Source organism: Leuresthes tenuis, unplaced genomic scaffold, assembly GCF_036924035.1.
Source record: "Leuresthes tenuis unplaced genomic scaffold, fLeuTen1.0.hap1 SCAF_7, whole genome shotgun sequence".
Classification (NCBI taxonomy): Eukaryota; Metazoa; Chordata; class Actinopteri; order Atheriniformes; family Atherinopsidae; genus Leuresthes; species Leuresthes tenuis.
The window spans coordinates 14312361-14325314 of record NW_027325361.1 but is presented as its reverse complement, the minus strand read 5'-3'; positions in this window follow the sequence as shown (position 1 = coordinate 14325314).

Below are 12954 nucleotides of genomic sequence, written 5' to 3'. Positions count from 1 at the left end.
TTAAATATCCAAAGTTATATTTTCCTGTTCAGATACGGAAAATAAGAACAAATGATATGAACAACAATTGCAGGTGGGATCATCCACCCTGATAGAATGTGACCATCTCAACCACAAATATTCATTAGAGTGCTGTTACACTGAAAAGTCTAAATTCTGATCTGACTTCATCACATTTTCTTAAGTTGCTCGAGTGCAGTTACAATAAAAACTAAAATACACTTTCTAATGAAAACCTTTATGGCTATTACATAGCATAGTTTTTATTCTATATTACTTTATGGATTGGTTGCATTGTGTTTTTGGGGAGGTTTGCACATCAAGTAATGAAGGAAAGGAATGGAACAAAGGAACAAGGAAACATCTAGTGTCAAACTGATCATGCAGCATTACTATGAAGAAGTTGTAAAATGCATATACATATTTCCTTAATACCAGTTTAAAAAATCTCAGATTTCAAGATGCTGAACCTGAAACACATTGTGGTGTTATTTATGCCATTTTTTACACAGTTGAGTCAGCTCTCATCTGGACAAAGCAGATTAAAGTGAATCCCAACATTAATCTTAATGAATGTCTGCAGGAGGAGCTGAGTCAACACTGTCAGGTCAGAGGGCTACATTAGTTTTTGGTTTCTGTCGGAGCAGTGAGTGACTTTGTCAAATTTTAATGGAAGTGCAAGTTGTGTGCAAATCGGTGAGTCACCTGACCTGGATGTACAAAAAACAGAATTATCTTTTCAGTTCCTTTCTGTCAGGTATCTAATTGTTTTGGATATACTGTTTATAGTCCGTGATATATCTTCAAGATGGGCTTGCAGTCAATAATTAAAACGCAAAACTCACGTTTTTACGCGAAATGCATTACAAAACAATGGAACCAGAAAAGAAAAAAGGCTTTGGACTTGTCTTTCCTTGACTACAACCTACTCAAACATGGATTACAAAGCAAGAGACAAGAGTTAATCACTGGGAGGGGGGTGTTCATCCATTGATGAATATCTATCTAGATAGGGAAAGAAAACAACATGCCTCTGTTGATCATTCTGGAACTTTTGGCAGAAGTTGAAAGTCATAGAGAAAATTGCAGACTCTTCTTAATCACTGTGTGGTTTGCTCAGGGATGCCAATGTTTACAAAGAGGAGTCTGATGAAAAACCTCTGATTGCATGATGAGGATCCACGTACTCACTCTGTTAGTATTTTGAAGCTTCATACACAATAACTCAAACTTCATATCATCAAATGAATGTTCAAAAATAAACTCTGGACCACAAGGAATTTCTTTCTGTCCTGATTTGTCGTTGACAAATCAAACAGCTTAAACCAAACAGCACCTTTTGTGATGTGAATATAAGCTGAGCTTTGCTTGGCGAGCCATCTTCCGTTTGCTTTTGTGCCATTACATCACTGGGGAGATTTGTTGAGATTTTGGGAGACATTCATTCATTCATTTTTCATACCAATGTTATCCTACTCAGGGTCGCAGGGCCTATCCTAGCTTTCATCAAGTGAGAGGCAGGGTAAAACATGTACAGGTCATGAGTCCATTACAGGGCCAACACAAAGACAAACGACATAAACCGCCATGCACGCGCTTACTTCTAGAGTCACTTTAGAACCACCAACTAGCCTAACATGCATGTTTTTGGAATATGCGAGGAACAATAAGTACCTGAATGGAACAAACACTTGAGACGCTTGAGACTCAACGCATCAGAGAACATGCAGACCCTCACAACTGAGATATGAAATGGGAACCTTGACGCTGTGAGGCAACAGAACAAACCACCTCACCGCTGAGACATTTCTTCAAAATCATGTTTCAGAACATAAGCATACTACATGCTCAAATTTGCTTTGGTTAAATGAAAATCTTTTACCAGAGGTGCAGTCTAATATGTCACCCCACCTCATTAGAAGATGTGGATACATTTTATCCCCTTTAAAACATTCTAGTGTCACAATGCAAGGCTGTAAACTGTAAATTGACAACATATCCCCTGGCTGTTGCTTTTTCTCTGCAGTATTGTCAGAACATGACGGGAATTACTTGTAAAATGTATAGGCTTTAACCCACAAGAATTTTGTAACTGTCAAACAATGCAGTTTTGTAACATCTAGAAATAACCTTGTAGATGGATTCTAAGAGATGTCTCAGTTTTTGTTGCTCTCAGCCCCCACAGTTAGGTATTTCTTTCAGTGTAGATGTTAAGCTGTGCAGTTCTCTAAAAACCTAACAATGCATACACCTTATAGATAATGTGACGCATTTGTTCAATACTGATTGACTGAAAGCAAGCCAGGCAGGGCCAACAACAATGTATCTCATAACAAAGAGGACAAATCATCAAAAACAATAAGAAAGCACTGGTGAAAACCACAGACCACAGTTAACAAAAAAAACTCCCCCAACACAACCAAGGGCAGCCTGCCACTCAGATGGTTTCAAATCATTTTAATATTGCCCCCCGATGGCATCAAAAGACTATAACATGCAGACATGAGGTTGCAAAGCCCCAATACAAAGAGCCCTAAGAGGTATGTTCAGAACCTAACCCTGATCATGTCTGATTAACTCCAAACCATGAATGTTCACAGGTGGTAGTGCAGAGGAAAAGATAGGAATTGCAGTTGGGAAGGAAGTAGAAAAGTGCAATGACTGTGAAAAGAGATGTCTTAAACTAATATTATCTTTCATAAAGATCTAGTATTTGTATGTGCTACTTGGCCCTTCCTGAAAGCATTCATGGCCAAATGCAAAGTATACACCAACTTGTAGGAATACAAATTAAGACATGCTGACTAATTTGTACAAACCTTGAGTCTTTATAGTGAAACTGCAACATTTAGAGCTGTGAACCAACGTAGCTATTTCATGTTCTGTCATGAGGTTTGAATTTGAAAAGCACATGCACCCCAGGGACAGTGAAAGGTTTGTTTGGCTGCACAAAACAGACATATTATAGAGAGTAAGTTCTACCTTCTAATTTGTTTAATTTCGCTTGAACTACAATACAAACACATTCATTGTACATTTAGAAATATGTTTTATTCTTTTTTAGTCTTATTCATGCTGTTACTGAGGATACCCTTAAACAGATCTGTCTTCCGTATGCTGTGATAAAATGTGTGATACCTCAATACAGCTTTGAGCAAATGGTGGGGAAAGAGAGCTGCGCTCACCTCTGTGTATTAATTAATGCCATTATTGGAATTCATCGGTCCATCTCACTTACAGAATGTATCTGCTTTTGTTTTCTTATGTAATCTCTATATATTATTAAAAAAAAAAACTCATCAATGGTAAAGTTTTATTACCACTGAGAAAAGACACACCTGCACACAACATTCATAAGGTAAACAGGAGTTACGGCTGCAACATTAATTACATATATTAAATAAATGAATACAGCTGCATTGAAATCCACTGATATTAAATGTTTAAATGTTGAGATACTTTTGAAACTTTAAAGTAAATATCTTAACAGGAGGGAGGCAGGAGGATCCCCTCAGCTGCTCGGAGAATTGTTACCAGATAGTGAAACAAAATGAATAAATAAACTAACCACAATGACAGATTCTTCTTTTTCTTTTACTTTTTCACTTCACTTTAACTATTCTTTCTCTTTTCACAATGAGCATGTATTTCAAGTCCAAGTTTACCAGGCTATGCAAACTGTTGCTACAGAATAAATCTTCACAAGAGTTACTTAAAATACACCAATAAATTCAATGCAATGCAATTTTATTTATATAGCGCCAAATTACAACAAATGTCTTCTCGAGGCACTTCAAAGACACAATCCAATTCAAGCCAATTACAATCCAATTTATTGTAATGCAATCGTAATCCAAACAAATCCAAGCCATTAAATTCCAAATTAGTCCAATTCATACATACAATTTAAAAAAAAGTAGCTAAAGAAACCAACAGATTGCATTGAAACTTCTCCTCGATCCAGTCCCCCATCCTGAGCGTGAACCCATTTAACAGGAAGAAACCTCTGGTAGAACCAGATTCTGAGACCGTGGACATCCACCTGGACCAGCTGGGGTTTGAGGAAAGAGGGGATGAATAAAAAGAAAAAAATATACATGAAAGAGTTCAGTGTTTGTCATCTTTATGTGAGTTCTGTCAGTTTATCCTCTGGTGTCTGCAGGCAAGTGTGCATCATCTGTGTTTGTCTCAATGCAACATCAGGCAGATATAGCAGACATAGCACTACTGTTTAGCATATGCAATGAAATAGATAATAAAATCTTCAATAAAGCCCTCTGTACTATTTGCACTTCATATCATAAGGTGCTTGTCTGTCAATCCAGTTTCATCACTGGACAAAGAAAGCAGTGACATTAAATATATTTTTTTGTATCCAATATTAAATAATGTATAAATAAATATTCAGTCTGACGAAATACTTCTAGCTTAAACTGAGTGAAATAGATTGTGAAATTATTTTGATTTTAGACAGGTGCATTTCTCAGTCAAGACATTTCAACAGCAACTGTAACAAGATATACTTTAATGCATGAGTGGTCTTATTCTCAAAATGGAATATAAAGTGGTTTCAGGGCCTGAACATGCCATTTACAACAGCCACGCCTACCAATACCTGGACATTTACGGGTCACTTCATGATTAGCTTCCATCATCATTAATGATTCCTTCATCTGAAATATTTTTCCAAGACTTTGACAGTCTGTGAGCCAGTTTTCAACATGTTATTAAGGGAACTGTCGAAACAAAAACAGACTACTTTCATGGTCTTTCCAAATCAAATAGCTCTGCAAGTCATGCTTGAGGCCAAAATAACTGGGTGAGAGAAAAAAGGACTACAGGAGTCATTATTTTTAAGACGTTGCATCAGAGCCCAGATATTTTGATGTTGTTTCTAACAGGAGATTAGGATGAAACCTGAATCAAATTCCTGTCATTTCACAACTTTTTATGAAATGCTGTTCTATGTAGTGAGTGATGATTAACTTTCACTGTCAGACTGGGCATAACAAACACCTCCCTGCAACAGATGCTGGTGACAACAGTTTTAAAGTCCAACATCATTTGTTCAAGCAGATTACAAGATCTGACAACTGCAAATTCCTATTGCACGGTCCCGAGCCACAAGTGTGACGATCATTAGCCGCACCCCACAGCTAATGGTGCTTTCAGAAAAGTTTTGCCATGTTTAAAATCCCTATGTTTACCCACATACCTCTCTCCGTGTGATGGGGACCATTTGCTGGGATCGCCTGAGGGCTTTTAGAGGAATGCAGCACTGGCCAGAACTAACATGTGCAGTCAGGAAAAGCAGGGTCAGATCTGTTAATGACTGGCCCACTTTGCAGGACATGATGTTGAACTGACCCTGTTGCCCACATGCTCCGCTGTTTTTTAAAACGTCGTCCATCTGGCTGAACACTCAGAGAATTTCCACTTGGGGTGTGGCTTATACGTCTGTGAGAAACAGAGTGGATCATTGTTCTGACAAACCACAACTGTTAAATCGCCATGAGCAACTAAAATAGCAAAGGGCTGCAGTTAAAAAAGAATATAGACATAAAACATAACTATGTACAATTATATCAATCAATCAGTCAATTATAGTGATACCTCTCTGACCCCACCTGTACTTGAAGTTCTGATTTCACTTTAATGATTGGTGGTTTTGAGGTGTAAAAGGGGGTTCTTTTTTAAGTTTCTCTTTCACAAGGTTCATGAGGGCTTTATGAAAGTATCAGAAGCTAAAAAGAAAGGTACAAGTTTTACAAAGCACCTCTTTGGTGTTTTGTAATGTAACAAGAGTTTCTGCAGTCACTGTTATGATGCTGCTAGCAATGTTTAATTTCAAAATCTTATTTGCTTTTATTTGAGATCTTTTCATAGCGTTTTCGATGTAGTTTATAGGCTACATATAGGCTGAATGTCATTAAATGAATCACTGCTTATTGTTTGTGGAGATTTTGAAATGGTAGCCTATTGTTGTTTAGCCATTCAAAGGCAAGGACGTAGTTAAATGAATCAATGCTGTCTGCTTCCATGCATTTTTTACCAGAGCTCATTGTTACACTGAGTATTTAAGGTACTTTGTATGTTCACTGTTTTAGAATTAGTACGGCGGTGGTGGGTGATGGTGAAGCTTGCCGAGTGTCTCACAGTTTTCTGTCTTATCGGTTACAAAACAAACTTAATTTGTCAGTTAGTAAGTTACTTTTTTCTGTATCAGTCCTGGTAGCTTGACATGCTTTAAATGAAAGCAAAACATTGTCTCACTGTATGCGGTTTTGACATTAAAAAAAATCCTCTGCACAGCATGACTGACATCCTGTTTAGAGACTTTATGACGATACATTAATTTTGAATATTGTGCTGCTGTTTTTGTTTTGACATAGCCTAAATGGAGGCAATCAAATGTATTGTCTCCTAATATTGTTGAATTTGATACATTTTCAAGGGAACAAAATTGTTGTTAGTGCAGATTGTGGAAAACCACCAGTCAAAACATCTTAAAGCTTCAGGCTGACTGCGAGCAGTCTGAAATTATGGTATCTGTTTGTTTACACTGATAAGATTAAGCCTATAAGGAAAAAAATACTGTAAAACATGCTGGGGGTTTTGTCATACCATTAGGCTGATTTGGTACCAGAGGCATTGAACTTATCAAAGAACTCATTAAATAACAACATTATCAAACACATTTCAGAGTGAAATATGTTGCCAGTATCAGAAAACTAGCTCTGAGGCAAGGGTCTTTGGTATTTTGGTTGGAGAACAAAATTAAACACACATGCGACAACACGAAATAACGGCTGAAAAAAAAAAGATGGAGGATTTTAAACTGGCAAGCTATTCTGTCAGTTTTGATCCAAATCCCTCTGAAAATCTTTAGAGATTGGTGAAATCGATCAATGTTATATAACGAGCTTTCATGTAAAGCACTGGGAGATTATCACAGACCTTACTTGTTCTAACTCCTTTTGCTAATGTTATTCCCTTTTTTTCCCATTTGGTTTTGCATTCATGTTATGCATCAGTGTTAAAGAACACAGTACCTGATCATGGTTAGAGAGTACTGTAAAAGACTAAAGACAAGACAATAACTGTTCAGATTAGAGGAATTTGGCTTGAAAAAAAACACCAGATGAGGCACTTGAAAATATGTTGCACATATTGCATATTGCAGGAAGATAAAATGAGATTGGGCTTAGAAACGATTTGTGGCTATCTATATTTAAGTTTCTGTGACAGAATTATTGTAAAGGCTGTCAATGACGATGTCCATGTTACGTTTAGCTTTATGTCATTTATATTTATTTTCAATTGAATTTCACCAAATACAACAGTTAATTTTTCTTTTTTTATACCTATGCACATAGTAAAAAAACGTGTTGTAAGCGGCATCACATTTGATTTCTTCCCATTTTGTTGTCATCTTCTTGCATTTGCTTTGACAATAGTTTTTAGAGTTTTCAGAATAGTTAAGAGTCATATAGTACTTGTGACATTTAAATTTGACTTTTACCTAAATAAAGGACTTTTATATTTCTTCCATCATTGTAAGAACTACACCAGATAATTTATTTGGAAATAATTTACAAACAGTATATAGTCTTATCAAGTCGTCCTTTTAAGGAGGAAAATCAAACTTTGACTTTTAGGTTAATCATAAACTGTACTGTGCTCTTATCTTCAACACATACACACCAATGCTCACACAAATGGATGGATTGAAGACTGAACAAATGAGACACAACATGAACATTTCCATTATGTTGTTTTTTTCCCTCCCATGTATCGCACTGAATCACATCTTTCATGCCTGCACTTCAGCTCCTAAATATCCGGATCCAAGTTTCTTGCCATCAAAGTTGTAGATCCAATGCTCTTTTCATGTATGATGGACAGTGTTTACAGTGGTCATGATAAACTATTTCCTCATAAACGATTTTGTCACGGCCTTCTGCTGGCTGTCATGTGGGATTCCGCCTGCAGACTAAAACAACCATAATTCACTAGGTGTATTTACCTCCTCAGAGGACAGAAGCTTGACAGATGATAAATGGCCAGTGCTGACAATCATCAACACATACCGCCCTGTGTTTGCCTTGAGTATAAGTGGTGCCAGAACATGGAAATAAGACTTTGACAGATCACACATGTGGAGAAAGATAGAGAAGGAGGTGAAGAAAGAATAAAAGAAAAGAGGAAGAAAAAGAGTTGGGAGCCTCAACACTATAAGCAACTGGTTGGAACCTTTGATATGTATATTGAACATGTTTGTTTCCCTGTCTCATGCGAGTTAACTGTGTATGATTTTCTGACTGTGAATGGATTGATTCTGTTCATGCAAACCCAGCAGGGTAGCCACACCACTGTAAACTGAAGATTTATTTTTCCTCCTGCTTGCTTCTGTAAAACACAAGCCTTACAACATAAGACTGCATGAGTCGGAAGATAAAACAGTCAGGGTGATGAATGTTTGTGTCCTTACAGCATATGTACGTACAAAGACATTTCCAACAAACCTCACGACATGTAGAATAGTCACCTGCTATGCATAGCCTGCACAGTTTTAAACGTTTTCTTTCTCCCTACATGTGCTTGTTGACAGTTTAGATACAGTATCTCTGTGTGTGTGCTTATGGCCTCAGGGACTGTCTTGTAATTGAGAGCAATCTGCAGACAGAAACAATGTCACTGTGGCCAAAATCTTTAATGCGCACTGTACTGATTTTAAGCGTTTTTTGTTGTGTGTTCAGAGAAGGAAATTGATTTGAAAGAATATTGATATTGAAGAATTTAGTATCAGTACTAAAGGCAGCATTCTTTTAAAATGCTGTTGCACTCCTTTTTAAAGATGTTATCGCCGAAGGAAATAGAGGAGAACAAACTAACTAAGATACATTAGAGCTGATTAGAAAGCTCCCAAATAATTCCTGGGAAAAAAACTAATAATAATGTAATACAGACCATAGAATTTTGATGTCTTGTCAGAGCCTCGGACGGCTTCTAAAGATTATGTGGTTTATGAGCACAATTGGTCATCTTCCAGACTAAGCACGGGTTTACCCATTTCATTCTGCACATTAGTGTCACACAACTTGTCATCTTTTGTTTGAAATACTCTATTTTAGCTTAGATATAGAATTTCTTCTGTTCTTTGTCATTGGTTTGATTGATTTTGTTGAACAGTGCTCACATCTGAAAAGTGAGCACTTCAGTGAGCTGAAAAAGCTTTGAACTGCTTCTGAAAATCCATGTTTGAATAACTGTTGATGATTGTCCATCTGCAGCAGCATGATTTGCTACTGGGGCAGCTGCAGATCATTTATTTTGACCATTTAACTCCCGGCTGGGGCATGTTCTCCCCGTGTATGCGTGAGTTCTCTCCTGGTACTCCGGCTTCCTCCCACTGTCCAAAGACATGCATGTTAGGTTAATTAGCCAATGTGTGGTTGTTTGTCTCGTTTGTCTCTGTGTGGCCCTGTGATGGACTGGCAACCTGTCCAGGGTGTACGCCGCCTCTCACCCGATGACCTCTGGGATAGGCACCAGCGACCCGACCGACGGATTAAGTGGGTATAGATAATGGATGGATGGATGGGTATTATGGTCGTTTGACAGTAAAAAAAAATCCTCCTCATAGTTTCTATGATATTTTTATCAGAGCGTGATGGTGGACCCCAACATGTAAAGCCACACCAGTATTCTGGTCAATAAAGCTTAAAATATACGCTATAGTTGTACCAAAGTGCCATTTTACTTCACACGCGTTGATGTAACCTCATACTTGATGCAAAAGAGGCACCACTTAGCTAGACTTAACCGATGACAGAACAACTTTGAATGGCATTCTACTTTTGACTTCTTTTTATGTGGTGGCTCCTTTTACAACAAAACATTTTTATTCTCAGTACTAGTAAACATAGTTGTGTTGCATGTTTCCATCCCTCCACTACATGGAACAAGTATGATTCCAAATTATGAAGCCTTTCATCCAAGTAAGATACACTCCTGACAACAATATTAATTAGTAAAAAGTCTTTGATCTTCTTCTAACAAGGAATCGATCGATGTTGAGAGTCTTGAATAAATGTAGAAAACAACACTTTTTATGGATTTAGGTCTTTATTGTTTTCGCCATATTTATCCATCTGATCACAGCTGCTGCTCCCCTCGGAGTTGGATGTATAGATTTGTGAACAGAACAAATCAAGGCTGTACTGTACACAGATGTTTTTCAACACTGAGAATTGACCAATGTGACATTTAATAGCACTCAACATGTCAATAGAGAAAATTAAACTATTATACAAGCTTGTCCTCCTCCCCAATGGGTTTGTACATTGAGGCAGATACGGTCAATAATTATATTCAAAGAACAAGCAACCTCTCGTGGGCGTGAGAGCATGGCATCCATGATGGTGTGGGCCTGTTGCTAAAAGAGTGTATCTTTTTTGCTCCTACAGTGATTGTGTTTTAACCTTATCCATGTAGTTTAGATTTCTAACCATAACCTAATTATGTTACTTCTAAAGCCAACCACAAAGTGGCAAAGTTTCATGTGAACGTATTGTGTGTTCATGTAATCAACCGCAGTACCCTTCTGCCGCTTGTAGGGGCGGTACCGTACAGGATGCTTCTTATGAGCTGTAATAATGGGTATGTGCAAATAGCTGTTTATAACATATTCTAATAGTCTAATTTCCTGCTCTAATTTCCATTCCAACACAACCGCTGGCGGTTAACTCTAAAATAATGGATATCTTTCTGTGTCACTTTCTGTGTGCAGGATTAACAGTGGGAGAAAATGTATGTCAAACCAAACCATGATCATTATCTTATCATGAAAGTTTTTTTTTGTGTGTGTCCACACTTAGACAGTCAGCGTTTGAAAGTACAACTGAAAAACCAAGAGACCTACAAGGGACTCTGATCATCGTCTCTGATCAATAAACACGTACAAAAATGGCAGCATTTGTCAGTCTTGGAGTCTGGTTGATACTAAAACTATTTCTGATGTCTTAGTACTCACCTTCATCGTCAATATGATTTATTTGTCAATGAATTAGGAGATTAGTCATGTCATAGTTTGTTTCCTTTGTGTGCTATCTGTGAATTACAATCTCTGAGGGGCGTTTTTGCCAGCCAGCACTGAAAGAATTCTTCATGTTTGTATGTATTTCCCACACATACACTTTGCTTGATAGTTGGGCACACACAGGGAGCCCACAGCTGCTCTATAGTCTAAACTCTGCCAACAATCATTACAGCAGATCTGAAAGCTGATACCAGGCATTAGGCTTATGTAAGAGAATGAATTTGGTGTTTATTTAAGTCTAAAAAATACAAAGCCATTAATGTGGGGTGATTTTTAACATCCAGACTTCAAGAGAAAATGCAACTCACCCTCAAAACTGAACTTTTCCACTAAATGAAACTTAATATGTCCCTTCAGACAGTTTCTGGGGGTCAGAGTTAACAGTGTTACATCTGAAGGCACTTCCACAGAAAGTTGGTGATGCATCTCATACCAAAATAGTTTGAAAAGGGCTCTAAGGATTTAGATCACTCTCTAGATACAGTATATTTGATTTGTTCAATTTCACTCCCGTATAAATCCAAAGAACAGACGTTTTTTTCTGAATGTCAATGTTGTGTATCATAGCCATCATAAGGCTCCTTCAAGACTCTAAGGTCTCCTCAGAATCCTGCTCACATGGCGAAACGGATGATTCCCAGAGATATATGGGGATATTGGATTTACTCAGCGGATGAAGCTATTTGTGACCAATATGTCCATTTTTACTGTGTGTGCAAGGGCCATAAGAGGCAGGTTCCGACATCTCTCAGCCTAAGTAGACATGTGCTGCTGACCAGCAAAAGCTTCATATCTAGATAAAGAGAGATTACTGTGTGGCAGTGTATTAACATCCTGTCCAGCTGACAGGGTCAGCAAAAGACCAGGTGCACATTTGGGACAAATTTAAGCTTGGCACTACTTCCTGTCATCAGATTTGCACCTGAACTCTAACACGATGTTTTAGATAAAATTATTATTATGCGTGAGATGCAGCTTTAAAACAACTTGCTAATGAATTGCAATACACTTACATGCTATCTCAGCTCAGTGTTATTTACCAAAATTAAATTTGGTCAGGCAAGATATGAAAGGCATTCAAGACATCATTAAGCTATTAAAATGATAAACTAGCAAAAAAAAGAAAGAAGAAAATTACAGACAAAAATAGCCGCCGTCATCCGATGATAACATTTCCAGATCGATCAGTTCTGGCAGTAGCCCAGCACTCAGTGAGCGCATCTACTGTTCACAAAGCATTTCTTCTCAGACTGATTTATATAGGAGCAGACAGGCAGACGCAGCCATTCTTGGCTCCTCTGTGTCATTCTCTGTTCCTTGAGGAAAAAATAAAAAAAGGCTTATTGCTCTCTAAATTGCATTAGCTGCATGCCAGTGATTCTGGCCTCTTTTTTTTTTTTTTTTTTTTGTCTTTGTATTTATATTTTAGCTTGATTTCAATAAATTCCCTTTTTAGGTTAAAGCTACAATGTGACAACAGCCCTAATACCATGGTCCAGCTTCCTGCCAGAGCTACTCTTTCACAAATCTTATATTTACCCTAAATCTAAACACATCATTACCACTTTCAATTACTTCCCGAACATACCACTATTTAGCATAGTCACATAAACATGTTTTCATGTTCAATCGAAGAGCAATGAGAGGACGGGAGGAAGCCATATTCTCCTTACTGCCAGCAGGCAAGCACGTCATAGACAGATCTTGTCTTGCTGACTAAATTGTGCTTTTTTCTCAGAAAATTGGCAAGCTTTGGTTCACTGGAGGCACACTACGCTGTTGTCAATAACAACGCCTGCCTGTGGCTTATTTATTTTCTTATCTACGTTAATCAGTCTGTGTTGACAGTGACA